Source organism: Ranitomeya variabilis, chromosome 1 (assembly GCF_051348905.1).
Source record: "Ranitomeya variabilis isolate aRanVar5 chromosome 1, aRanVar5.hap1, whole genome shotgun sequence".
Lineage (NCBI taxonomy): Eukaryota > Metazoa > Chordata > Amphibia > Anura > Dendrobatidae > Ranitomeya > Ranitomeya variabilis.
This window is the reverse complement of record NC_135232.1, coordinates 261,734,433-261,749,192: the sequence shown is the minus strand read 5'-3', so window position 1 is coordinate 261,749,192 and position 14,760 is coordinate 261,734,433. Positions and strand designations below refer to the sequence as shown.

The 14,760-nt window shown below is 43.6% G+C and overlaps 1 protein-coding gene across 1 annotated transcript in view; it reads left to right on the top strand.

The window, feature by feature from the left end:
* LOC143813699 (septin-2A) overlaps window positions 1-11,111 on the top strand; it is a 105,964-nt gene extending 94,853 nt beyond the window's left edge. Inside the window, exon 13 of the mRNA XM_077293403.1 lies at window positions 9,787-11,111. The gene's annotated coding sequence lies outside the window, so the exon portion shown is untranslated. The remainder of the gene's footprint in view (window positions 1-9,786) is intronic.
* Window positions 11,112-14,760: the final 3,649 nt, after the last annotated feature.

The window sequence follows — 14,760 nt, the reverse complement described above, 5'->3', positions numbered from 1 at the left end:
TCATAGCCACTATCAAGGCTAGTAGGAAGCCGGTCACATCAGCAATCTACTTGAAGATCTGGAGGCGTTTCTGCCTGGAGGGTGGCAGGTCTGAGGTTACGGCAGGCACTCCCGACTTACCCATAATTCTGGATTTTCTGCAGTCCGGGTTCGATAAAGGGCTTAGGCCGAGCACCTTTAAAGGTGCAGATCTCGGCACTTAGTTTCTTTCTAGACTATCCCCTGGCAACACACCCATGGATAGTTAGATTTATCAGAGCCACCCAAAGATTGCGCCCCACCATTAGACAACTATCGCCTCCTTGGGACCTTAACCTCGTCCTGAGATTCCTCTGTAAAAATGATTACGCCTCAGCAGATAACATGTCCATTTCGGCCCTGACACGTAAAACTGCATTCCTGGTGGCGATCACCACGGCTAAGAGGGTGGGGGAAATTCAAGCCCTGTGTACAAGGGACCCGTACCTTCAGATTAGAGACGATAGTGTGGTCCTTAAACTAGATCCCTCGTTCATTCCAAAAGTGGGTACGCTCAAAAATAGGAATCAGGAGATAGTGTTACCATCCTTTTGCTGTAACCCTTCTAATTCGAAAGAAAGAGCTCTGCATTCTCTTGATGTCAGACAGGCGGTCATTGACTACCTGTCAGCCACCAACTCATGGCGCATTGATCCAAATCTGTTTGTTTTGTTTGGCAGTAGAAATAGGGGTAAAAAGGCCTCTAAGGCCTCCATTGCTCGATGGATCACATCGGTGATCTCCGAGGCCTACCAGTCGGAGGGCATCCCACCTCCAAAGGGTCTCCATGCACACTCTACTAGAGGGATGGCTACTTCTTGGGCTGAGAGGGCAGGCGCCTCTCTAGAGCAGATTTGTAAGGCCGCTACATGGGCCAGTGCGAATACCTTCTGCAAACATTATAAACTTGATGTTTTGTCCGGTCAGCATACTGCATTCGGGAGAAAAGTTCTCCAAGCGGTAATCCCACCCTGAGGAGGTGCTTTGGTACTCTCCATAGTGCTGTCAGGATGACGTCCTGGAAAATAGGTATTAAGCTTACCGTTAATTATGTTTCCAGGAGTCCATCCTGACAGCATGGGTAATTCCCTCCCTGATAATATAGTTATGCTATTGTAATATGAACCTGACATGTCTGTAGTATGTTCATAACATATGATGTAATATGTTCCTAATGCTTGGTGTTATGTTCTTGACCATTAAAATATATTTTTTTGCATCTCCCTTGAGGCGGTTCTTGTTACAACACTGAGGATTGGGGGTGGGACCGGACCTTTTGAACTCTCGTGTGTTTCCTGTCCCAGCAAGGGGGAGGAGGACGTCCTCCATAGAGCTGTCAGGATGGACTCCTGGAAACATAATTAACGGTAAGCTTAATACCTATTTTTACCATCCTTCGGTGGACGTACAAATTGTGCGCTAACTCTGCCCACTAAGTACATCCTGACCCTGGCCCCGGTGTACGGACGTAACTTTCATTGCACGTGCCTTGGCGCTCAGTAATGACCACTGTGTGCGCACACAGAGCAAGAAGAAATTTAAGGGGCCAATACAGCAGCCGGCCCAAGCACTGCGGTCCCCAGGATTCTGCCCAGGGGCTGTAAATGGCCCACAGTCCTGAGGTTCTCCACCCTTTGCAATGTACAGTATACATTCCAATAATTAGTGTTTGTTTTTTTAATTGAAAATGGAAGTGGAACATTTAGTAGAAGTTTGCCAAACTTTCAAAGATTAATTTGGTTCCATCCTGATCCATCTTTGTAGTACGGGTTGTTCTATTAACTACCTAATACAAGACTCCCATGAACATGTGCAGTTTTTTTTTTTTTACTGCCTGATTTGTGTTACAAATGTAACCCAAATATTGACTTAACCATTACAAAGACATGGATCAGTCTTCTCATTTAATCACAAAGCCCTGCATGGATTACGCGGAGTATCTGAAGTATGTGCATGCCTTGAGACCTGAGTGCTGAGTAGTTGTGTGATCGCACACCGCCACTGCACGGACAGTGTGCGCAGCTGTACACCCTGCTGCTCTCAGACAAATAAGTGACGCTGCTGTGGTAAGTGAATCTAGACATAACAGGTTAGTTCATCAGCCCCTTACCACGGCTGCAGATTTTAACCCTGCATTGGTCTACAGACCGCTGTTTGTGCTGCAGAAGGTAGATTAGTCTGGGGAGAGCACACAGCTGTCCTGGATGAGTCAGGAGTCAGATTCCAGACTTTGAGTTTTTCTCTTTTAAACACATTAAGCTATGTTCCCACAATGAGTATTTGGTGAGTTTTTTTGATTTTGCAGATTTTTGGCAGCATGTCTGCACTTAGTAGGTAAATTAGATTGTTTCTGTTTTTTCATTGCTTTCTTTTTTACATTTATTTTATTGCAGTTTTGACACTGCGTGTTTTTTTGTCTTTTTGATATGCCATGTTCAAATAAAGCCACTTTGTTTTTGAGACTTATTAGTATTTGGCTTTGACAACTTTGATACAGTCATGTTCAGATTACATATATTTTAAGTTTGTTTTCGCTGCAAATTGCCTCTTCCGCGAGCAAGAGGACTAGAACGCTAGTGCCACCTATTGGAAGTAGCAATTCTAAAAGTCAATATCGACCCTTCAACGAACCTTGCCATATGAATTAGGATAAAAGTCAGACCAGAATCTCAACTTCTCCTACAAACACAACGGAAGTAAATACCATAGTAGAAAATTAAAATGTCTTCTTATTAAACATATACGTACAATACAAAAAGTAAAATTTCTTGGTTAATCCAGAATCTCAACTTGCAGACGTGTTTCGGGATGTTGCCCCCTCCTCAGTGCAAAGCATGGGATCTTAGTTGGCTCTATGAGAGGCCTCTGACTGGTGTCTATGAGGGTAACGTTTCTCCTTATGGAGAGTGACATGCCAGGATAAGGAGGCTTATAGGCGTGCAATTATCCCCTGGGAAATTTAAATATGCAAATTGTCTCTTCGGAAATGCAGTAACAGTAAACACGAATATATCTTTTACCTGTGGATTTTCCACATCTAAAACAATTCTATGGGGAAAATTTGCATGTAAGTTTTAGCATACCCACAAGGGAGATTTGCATGTTGCAGCTTTCAAATACGCGCTGCAGGTCAGTTTTCTCTGTGTAAAAATGAGTAAATGGAGCACAGCAACCATGAGACTTCTATAAATCCCATCCACCTTGCTGGAATTGTAAGATGTTGGGAATTTTCACTGGGCAGAAAATGCAGTGTCAAAAACTCATCATGCAAAGTTAATTTCTTTCGTCTTAGGCTACTTTCACACATCCGTCAGCCCAACGTACCGACGTACGTTGTGAAATAAATGCACAACGGGGGCAGCGGATGCGTTGAAAAACTGCATTGTACATTGTAAAGTCTGGGGAGGAGGGGGCGGAGTTTCGGCCGCGCATGCGCGGTCGAAAATGGCGGATGCGACGCACAAAAAAAGTTACATGTAACGTTCTTTGTACCAACGGTCCGCCAAAACACGACGCATCTGTCGCACGATGGATGCGACGTGTGGCCATACGTCGCAATGCGTCGCTAATGCAAGTCTATGGGGAAAAAACACATCCTGCGGGCAACTTTGCAGGATGCGTTTTTTCTCCAAAACGACGCATTGCGATGTACGTCACACAACGCAAGTGTGAAAGTAGCCTAATATAGTGATACTTAGACGCCCAACCATAACACCCCCCCAACATTTGTGTAAATGTATGTACTGTAGAGCCAGGGTGTTAATATTCTCACCTATCGCCATCTTCTGCGGTATCTAGCACCATTCCGCTCCTCTTTTGACTGAAGTTACCGCTCTTCAGACTGCGCCCTGTGTGACGCAGAAGTGGCATCAGAACAAACCTTCATAGGCTTCACTTGCAATGTCTCATTCACATGTCTGTGTTGCATCCATATTTTTTTTCACGGATACAGCATGTACCCATTATAATCTATGGTGCCATTCACATGTCTGTTTTGCATCCATATTTTTTTTCACGGATATAGCTTGTACCCATTATAATCTATGGTGCCATTCACATGTCTGTTTTGTCACTGACTGTCCTTGCACATTTTTTTCCCAGTATCACGGATGAGAAGTGCCATTACAAGTCTGGGTCTGTGAAAAACATGTATGGATGGTATCCAGTTACTGTCCGTATCTAACATTGCAGAGGACAGGAGAAACTCTAATTTATTCAGCCATCCGTGAAAAACACTGACACAGGAATGTGTTTAAACACTGTTGTGTGAACGTAGCCTGAAGGGACTTCTGGCTCACATAGAGCAGAGGGTGATCTGGATAGTCTGCATTGCCATCACGTCACTCAGTAGACAAGCAGAACAACGCTGGATGCAAGAGAAGACTGTGATAGGGAAGTATATTAATACACTGTAAATAATTATATCTTGGGTCCAGAAATATTTGGGCAGTGACACAAGTTTTGGCAATTTAGTTGTTTACCGAAACATATTCAAGATAGTTATATAATCAATGTGGGCTTAAAGTGGGCTTTACTCTGAGGTTATTCACGTCTTAATTGGAGTAAAGGTTTAAGAGCTTTTAATATGTAGGTGCCTCTTTTTATGGGGACCAAAAGTAATTGGACAGTAATTTCAAAAGCTTTTTAATGGCCTAGTCCCTCATTAATCCATCAATTAAGCCGGAAAAAGGCTTAAAGCTGATTCCAGGTGTGGCATTTGGTAAGCTGTTGATGTGAACCCACAACATGCGGTCAAAGGAGCTCTCAATGGAAGAGAAACAGACCATCATATTAGGCTGAAAAAACTACAAATCCATCAGAAAGCAGAAATGTTAGGAGTGGCTAAATCAAGTTTGGTGCATTCTAGGAAAAAAAAAGTACATTGGTGAGTTTGGGCACTCAAAAGGCCCAGGACTTCCATGGAAGACAACTGGGGTGGATGCATTTTTTGTAGAAAAACCCCTTCACAGCACCTACCAAACTGAAGAACACTCTCCAGGAAGTAGGTGTTTCAGTATCGAATTCTACCATAATGATAAGACTTTATGAGAGTACAGTGACTTGTGAAAGTATTCACTTCCCTTGGCTTTTTACACATTTTGTCAGTGTGTTTTTAAATATTTTTGTAAGCCGATTTGTGTGAGGCACCAGCACTTAAATAGTCTAAGTTTGTAAAGTGAGAAAAATATTTGATCCTATAAACTTAAAAAAAAATGTATCTAAATCTCTGATAACCCCCTCCGGGGCACCATTAAATCCATTATAATCAAGTGGAAAGAACATGGTACCACAACAAACCTGCCAAGAGAGGGCCACCCACCAGGACTTCGCACAACACATCTAGTTAAGTTCCTTGGTGGGGTCTAGTTTAGGTACATCAGGGGCTGTGCAAACGCAATGTGACGCCCGCTGACCATTCTAAGTCTGCATTCCAAACGGCACTCCTTCCCTTAAGAACTCTGCCATGCGCCCGAATGGTGGTTCCCGCATATATTGGGGTATCAGCGTACTCAGGACAAATTGGATAACAACTTTTGGGGTCCAATTTCTCCTGTTACCCTTGGGAAAATACAAAACTGGGGGCCAAAAAATTATTTTTGTGGAAAAAAAGGATTATTTATTTTCACAGCTCTGCGTTATTAACTGTAGTGAAACACTTGGGGGTTAAAAGTTCTCAACACATCTAGATAAGTTCCTTAGGGGGTCTACTTTCCAAAATGGTCACTTGTGGGGGGTTTCACTGTTTAGGCACATCAGGGGCTCTCCAAACGCAACATGGTGTCCCATCTCAATTCCAGTCAATTTTGTATTGAAAAGTCAAACGGTGTTCTTTCCCTTCCAAGCTCTGCCATGCGCCCAAACAGTGGTTTACCCCCACATATGGGGTATTGGTGTACTCAGGACAAATTGAACAACAACTTTTGGGGTCCAATTTCTCCTGTTACCCTTGGTAAAATAAAACAAATTGGAGCTGAAGTAAATTTTTTGTGAAAAAGTTAAATGTTCATTTAAAAAAAAAAAAAAAAAAAATCCAAAAATTCCTGTGAAACACCTGAAGGGTTAATAAACTTCTTGAATGTGATTTTGAGCACCTTGAGGGGTGCAGTTTTTAGAATGGTGTCACACTATATATGTATTTTCTATCATATAGAGCCCTCAAAGTGACTTCAAATGTGATGTGGTTCCTACAAAAAAAAATGGTGGTGTAAAAATGAGAAATTGCTGGTCAACTTTTAACCCTTATAACTCCCTAACTCCAAAATTGTGCTGATGTAAAGTAGACATGTGGGAAATGTTACTTATTAAGTATTTTGTGTGACATATCTCTGTGATTTAAGGGCATGAAAATTAAAACTTGGAAAATTGCGAAATGTTCGCCAAATTTCCGTTTTTTTTTCACAAATAAACGCAAGTAATGTCAAGAAAATTTTACAATATGTCACTAGAAAACAATGTCAGAATCCCCGGGATACATCCAAGCGTTCCAGAGTTATAACCTCATAAAGGGACAGTGGTCAGAATTGTAAAAATTGGCCCGGTCATTAATGTGCAAACCACCCTTGGGGGGGGGGGTTAACCCTTTTCTGACCTTGGACGGGATAGTACGTCCGAGGTCAGAAGCCCCGCTTTGATGTGGGCTCCGGCGGTGAGCCTGCATCAAAGCTGGGACATGTCAGCTGTTTTGAACAACTGACATGTGCCCGTAATAGGCGCGGGCAGAATCGCGATCTGCCTGTGCTTATTAACTAGTTAAATGCCGCTGTCAAACGCAGACAGCGACATTTAACCGGCGCGGCCGGAAATGAGCGCATCGTCGACCCCCGTCACATGATCGGAGGTCGGCGATGCTTCTACATTGTAACCATAGAGGTCCTTGAGACCTCTATGGTTACTGATCCACGGTAGCTGTGAGTGCCACCCTGTGATCGGCGCTCACAGCACACCTGCTTTTCTGCTACATAGCAGCGAACATCAGATCGTGCTATGTAGCAGAGCCGATCGCGTTGTGCCAGCTTCTAGCCTCCCATGGAGGCTATTGAAGCATGGCAAAAGTAAAAAAAAATGTGAAAAAAATAAAAAATATATAAGTTTGAATCACCCCCCTTTCACACCAATCAAAATAAATCAATTAAAAAAAAAAATCAAACCTACACATATTTGGTATCGCCGCGTTCAGAATCGCCCGATCTATCAATAAAAAAAGCATTAACCTGATCGCTAAACGGCGTAGCGAGAAAAAAATTCGAAACGCCAGACTGGACTGCATATGAGGAAAGACGGGCAGCGATCACTGGCGCCAAGAAGATGTGAGTGACAGCTGTGTGCTGTCTGAAGCAGGGGGAAACACCGGCCCACTTGACTGAGGAGCAGGTATTTCGGACAAATAATAAAACTGATTATTTCGGTAGTTACAGCTCCCAGAACTAAAAGAGCCACCTTGTCAGAATGCAGCATTACTGCTGCACAAGGTGGCTCTTTTAGTTTGAAACGACTGGGGGGGTGGGGTGACAGGTTCCCTTTAAAATGCAATAACTGGCGATCAAAAGAACATATCTGCACCGAAATGGTATCATTAAAAACGCCAGCTCGGCACGCAAAAAATAAGCCCTCAACCGACCCCAGATCATGAAAAATGGAGACGCTACGAGTATTGGAAAATGGCGCAATTTTATTATTTTTTTTTAGCAAAGTTTGGAATTTTTTTTCACCACTTAGCTAAAAAATAACCTAGTCATGTTAGGTGTCTATGAACTCGTACTGACCTGGAGAATCATAATGGCAGGTCAGTTTTAGCATTTAGTGAACCTAGCAAAAAAGCCAAACAAAAAACAAGTGTGGGACTGCACTTTTTTTGCAATTTCACCGCACTTGGAATTTTTTTCCTGTTTTCTAGTACACGACATGCTAAAACCAATGATGTCGTTCAAAAGTACAACTCGTCCCGCAAAAAATAAGCCCTCACATGGCCAAATTGACGGAAAAATAAAAAAGTTATGGCTCTGGGAAGGAGGGGAGTGAAAAACGAACACAGAAAAACGGAAAATCCCAAGGTCATGAAGGGGTTAAGGGGTTAAAAATAACTTTATTTGTATTATCAAAATACCAGTAAGACCCCAATAATAATAATCATGACATCCGAGTGTCATACAGATATAAAAATTCAGGTGAGTATCATGAGGTAATACATCAAAAATACAAGGAAGATTATAAGGCAATATATAGTGTCTTAGCCTTAGTAACACTTCCTGATGGTGGAGGACGGTTTCTTACCAGAAATGATCCCAGGTGGGAGACTCATGCTACCCCTAGTCGCGTCACTGGAGGTGAAATCTAGTAAGCAGTGGAACGCAAATGCGCTCCACTATAAGACCCACGCCATTAGATGTGATGTTTATTGGGAGGTGGAACGCAAATGCACCCCACCCGGAAGTGACGCATATCAGGAGGTGGAACGTGTTTGCTGTGAGGATTTGTCAGTGTCTGCGCCAGAAACAGCAGTCAAATATGCAATACTAGATGGTGGCCCGATTCAAACGCATCGGATATTCTAGAATATGCATGTCCACGTAGTATATTGCACAGCCCACATAGTATATTGCCCAGCCACGTAGTATATTGCCCAGTGACGTAGTATATTGCACAGCCCACGTAGTATATTGCCCAGTTACGTAATATACAGCACAGAGCCACGTAGTATATTGCCCAGCCACGTAGTATATTGGCCAGTTACGTAATATATTGCCCAGCCACGTAGTATATTGGCCAGTCACGTAGTATATTGCCCAGCGACGTAGTATACAGAACAGAGCCACGTAGTATATTGCCCAGCCACGTAGTATATTGCCCAGCCACGTAGTATATTGCCCAGCCATGTATGTCACAGGTTAAAAAATAAACATATACTCACCTTCCGAGGGGCCCCTTGTAATTCTGTCGCCTGTGTTCGGTGCATGACGTCATGGCAGGTCCTTCTCACGCAGGCGTGCAGGGCCTGTGATGACGTCGCGGTCACATGACGTAACGTCATGGAAGGTCCTTCTCGCATACCATCCTTGGCACCGGAACATTGCGAGGAGCGGGAAAGGCGGCGTAGGTGAGTATATAATGATTTTTTATTTTTTTTATTTTTAACATTAGATGTTTTTACTATTGACGCCGCATAGGCAGCATCAATAGTAAAAACTTGGTCACACAGGGTTAATAGCAGCAGTAACGGAGTGAGTTACTCGGGCACTGACTGCAGGGGAGTAGGGAGGGACTAATTGGACTGTGGCCGTTGCTGATTGGTCGCGGCAGCCATGACAGGCAGCTGGCGCGACCAATCAGCGACGTGGGATTTCCGTGACAGAAGTTGCCGACAGAAAGACGGAAGTACCCCTTAGACAATTTTATATATATATATAGATACATACTCATGGCCAGAGCCCTTCTAGTGGGCACGACCTCGCTCAATATATTTGGAAGTCTACACTTCAATTGCATCTCAGTTGCATTATGAATACCTAATCAGAGCACCACATGAAGACCCCCCTACAGGCCGCCCCACAGCACGAGCATATCATTAACTAAAAACTGAAACTAAAGATTAAAAACAACCACAAGATGGATTTCATCAACCAAGGTGTCACTGTAATCCGTGTAACTGTGCCAACCTGACAGTGTGTGTAGGTTACTGTGCACAATCCTGCCGACAGGTTCCCTTTAAGTCTCAAACAGATTTTACTAGTTCCTGCTGTAATTGCTGTTTTTTCCCTTGTCTCTAAACAGGGTCTCGGAGCACCATGAAGCGGATCCCACCCCAGATGAAGTTTTGAAAGCTGGGCTCCAAACGCAATGAAACATGTCCGGCCATCGTTGGCTTCTGTCTCCTTTTCTATCTTTGCTTATTTGTAGCCATTTACCTTGTTTAAGTGTTTTTTATACTCGCGTGTTTGGTAATCGCATTCAGCATATAACATAAGTGCAAAAGGGCCTGTGCTCCTGAGAAAGGTTTTTCATTTTTAACCATGTGACCCTGGCAGGAAGTTGTACTTGCACTGACTGCATCATTATTGCTAACCCTCAGTGGTGCGCTCACAGCATTTTCGTCTTCTAATTCTGTGTATATTGATGTGCACGCTGTTCACTGACAGGGGTTTCCTAGACCACCTTGTTGTGTGTAAGGTACGATACTGGTTTTCTTTCCAGGCAGACTGAAGCAGAGGCTCAAGGATTAATGGTACCTGCTCTCAAGTGCCTTTAGTAAACTCAGTTCTGTTTGTCACCCCCGACAAGGATGTACACATGCCATTGTCAGGTAATTGCTGTTAACCAACCAGTGCCTTTAATTATAGTTGATTGTCTCAGTTTAACGCCATTAAACAATGTATGGCTCGGCCTTATCCTGTTTTAGTACAATGGTGGCTAATATTAATCATTGAGGATTACCTTTCGAAAGAAAGGTTTTTGCCACAGGCACTTAGACAATGCTGTGAGCAAAGTCTGAACTCGTGTGAGAAATCTCCTGACATATCTATCTCAAGCAACGCTTCCCCCTTATGAGGGAGCATAAATAACAATCTGGGTAAAAATGGAGATAAATCTCGGAGCTGCCACAGGCAGAGCTCACTGGTGGCTTGTCCTACTCTTCTGTGCTGAAACATCTGTGTATTGTGCTCCTTCAGTTGGACCTGGAGAGAACTAGAAATCCTATTCAGGCTCCGAGGCTGTGATTCCAGATATGAGACATTCAGGTCCTTACTTTTGCGCTGGATTGTACTAGATTAGCTTTCTTAGGAACAGGCAATATCCTGATGGGTTTTCTTTTTGCCTTACAGAGCACGAATTGGGACTCCTTAAATGTAAAAGTCGGTTACTCTTTAGGCCTCTCGTTTGCACATTATTTAATTCCTCTTAAAAGGTTACTCTCTCTTCCTGCCATTGTCTTAGCAGAAGCGAAAGGGTTAAACCTGGCAAGACTTGACTTGTTATATAGTAAGTTATGTAGTAACACATTCCTCCTACTTTAGGGATTTTTTTTAGCAGGTGCAAAACCATAACGCATGACCTATTTTCTATCTTGTGAATTAATATCTAATAAACTGTACAGATGATCCCGTCTCCGTGTGAAGCATTTTTCATACTGACTCCTGAAGTGTAAAGGAATGTGGATACCAGACAGTTTCAGTCCATGACCCTTTCTAAGTAGCCTTGGGAGATCTATATACACTCAGCACCAATCCTTCCTTGTCAGGCACATACACTCACGAATGCACCCAGTAGGCACCCGTGCACCATAGGGATCTGTTGTGAAAAAAAACATTTACCGCATGGTATCTCTTTCTATGCAGTGGCCCTCTGTATAGGATTGCAGTCTGCTGCACCTTTCTATACAGTAAAAAAATGTGTGCAGATGAATACCTGCCAGATGGAAGTAAATAGGGTCCTATGGGAAGGTTACAATTTATGCTGGTAAAAGTTTTAAATGTATTCTGTAGCATAAGTGCCGGACCTAACTTAAGACTGGGTTGAAGAACACAAGGATTCCTATTCAAGAGAATCTATCATCAGGTATTTGCTATGCAATCTGAGAACAGTATGATGTAGGGACGGAGACCCCGATTCCAGCAGTGCGTCACTTTGTGATCTCCATGCTGTCATTTTGATGCAATCACTTTTTCTTTGCTGCAGATCCTATGAATGCTGATCTCCATATAACACACCTGCACCCCTGATTGACAGCTTTCTATGTACACTACACATTGACAGAAAGTTGCCTATCGGTGGTGTGGGTGGGGTTACACAGAGCAGTTCATTATGCAGCACAAGACACCTAGTCCTGTAGTGATCATCTGCTGGTAAAACACTGATTTTATTGAAACAGTGATACGTTCCTGGAATAAGGGTCTCTTCCCCTATATCATGCTGCTCTTATACTACAAAGCAAAACCATGCTGACACCTTCCCTTTAAGGTTGTGCACAACCTTTGTTGTACAAAGCAGTGATGGGGTCTCTACAATCTTCTGTGGTTTTACAGTGCTTCCATATGTCTCCAATTTCATTTTCACACACAGGTTCATCTGGATCTAAAATGAAGGGTATTATCAGATCTACAGAAGCATACGTTCCTGGATATGACTGTGCCACGTATAAAGGGGCTTTCTGTCATCACTAAATCCCCACCATAAAAAGCCCCATCTACCACTTTTGAGCCGGGTCACATAAGAAGTAACAGTTAACGAGGTTGAATATTTCCACATCTTGCCTTGAATGTATCAACTTTTGCTGTAGTTTCAAAGAAATTGCTACAGATTTGTGCACCAAATGTTTTTCCAGTGTAGCCACTTCCTTCATATAAGACAATAGTCACAGAATAAGCTGCTTTCTCATCCTGCACATTTTTGGCTACGTGCTACAAGACCTAGTTCTGTAGTGTTAGGGTATGTGCACAAGTTGCGGATTTTGCTGCGGATTTTTCCGCAGCAGATTTGTAAAATCCGCAGTACAAAATCACTGCGGTTTTCACTGCGGATTTTCACGCGGTTTCTTCTGCGGATTCCTCTGCGGGTTTTCAACTGCACTTTCCTATTGGTGCAGGTTGAAAACCGTTGCGGAATCCGCAGAAAGAAGTGACATGCTACTTCTTTTTTTCCGCGCGGAATTTTCCGCAGCATGTGCACTGCGGTTTTTGTTTTCCATAGGTTTACATGGTACTGTAAACTTAGGGAAAACTGCTGCGGATCCGCAGCGTCAAATCCCCTGCAAAATCCGCAGCGTGTGCACATACCCTGAATCTCCTGCTGATAAAACATTGATTTCATTGCAAGAGCAGCAAACAGCCTAATAAGTGACACATCGCTGGAATCAGAGTCTCAGGCCCTGCATTATACAGCTCCTAGTAAACTAAAGTGATACATCGTTCTAATCAGGATCTCTTTTCGTGATTTAAAGAGGACCTGTGTCCAGGTGAAAAGTGGTCTGTTTTTGCTCTTCTTTTATTTCCTTTGCTTCCCTCAGTATTCCATTATTTATTTATTTATTTTTTTGTCATACTGTTCATATTTGTCTTAATTTTTATGATCTATACTATGAGGGGCATTGCTCGCAGTATTCTCTGGGAATGGAAAGAAAATCGGCAAAAAACGAATGTTTGACCTGGTGAGTGGTCCCTTTTAAGGCTTCTTTCACACTTCAGTTGTTTGGCGTCAGTCACTTCCGACATAGTGACGGATCGACGGATCCGTCACAATTGTTGAGAAAACGGTTCCAACGGATCCGTTTTTTTGACGGATCCGTTACTTGGGGGTTGTCTGGGAAAAGTATCTACTTTTTGGAGCATGCGCAATTGAAAAAGCGGATTGGGGCGACGGATCCGCCGAAATGACGGTCGCGACGGATCCGTCGCCCATAGGCGGCCATTCTATGGAATGACGGACGCGACGGATCCGCCGCGAACCGTCATTTTGGCGTTGACAAAAAAAACGTTTCAATGTCCGTCTATAGTCTAGACAACGTCCGTCACAATCCGTCGCCAATGCAAGTCTATGGGAAAATAACGGATCCGCCAAAAAAAAAAAGACGGATCCGTTATTTGAGGAAACTGGTGGTTTTAGACTGATGCCAAACAACTGAAGTGTGAAAGAGGCCTAAGCAGAACAGTGAAATATTATATTTAGTCTTGTGAGGACAAGTAATAACTTATGCACTAATTGTGCGGGACCGGGAAACATTCTAGAATGAATTGCATATGTAATGTGCACTTTAGTATTACATCTGCTTATTTTGTGGTTTGTAACCACTATAAACTGCAGAGGTAATGGTGCCTAGATCGCACTTATTCAGGTGGTATGTGTTAATTATAAACTGTGCATGAATAAAGATTAGTTTGTGCCTTGCACTTGGAATTTGATGGGCTGGAACTGCATAGTTGCCGTTATTCCCTTCAGTTTGTAACATATTACAGAAATTTTCTTTACTTCAGGATCGATATATATATATATATATATATATATATATATATATATATATATATATATGTGTGTGTGCCCAAAATTGTTGGCACCCTTGAAATTGTTCCAGTACATAAACTATTTCTCCCAGAAAATTATTGCAATTACACATGTTTATTTCCTTTTTCCAGGACGTCCCCCTGACAGCACTCTGGAGGACGTCCTCCTCCTCCTTGCAGGGACAGGAAACAACACGAGAGGTTAAAAGGTCCCACTCCGCCCCCTTTCCTTCAGTGTTTTTCCTGTCCCTGCATGGAGGGACACGCGAGAGAAGCAAGCTTACCGGACCGGAGGGCTCAGGGGGATCGTGCGGCTGGTCCAATATCCTTCCCCCTCGTCGATAGCCCAGGGCACATACTTCCCGGGTGGGAGTCCCTGTGCCCAGAGACCAGTCGAGCGGACGCGCTCCTGGGTGAGCCGCTTCCTCCCAGGGGGAGGCTCTCGGCTCGGGCGCCAGGAGGAACAAGAGGCGCCGGCGCCAGGAAGGTGAAAAGGCGCATGGGTCCACATGCTCTCAGGCGAGCATGCAGGGACGGCAGAACCTCCCGGCTTCAGCGTGCGTTCCACTGCGTGGAACGCGGAAGTAAGTGTGTATCGTCACTTCCGGTGACGTCAGCGGCGTCATTTCCGGCGGCGGACAGAACATGCGTTCCACAATGTGGAACGCTGAAGCGTCTATAAAAAGGCGCCGATTTTGAAAATGAGCGTCCAGCGGTCTACTCGGCAAGCGCTACAGTGAACCGGGACGCACAT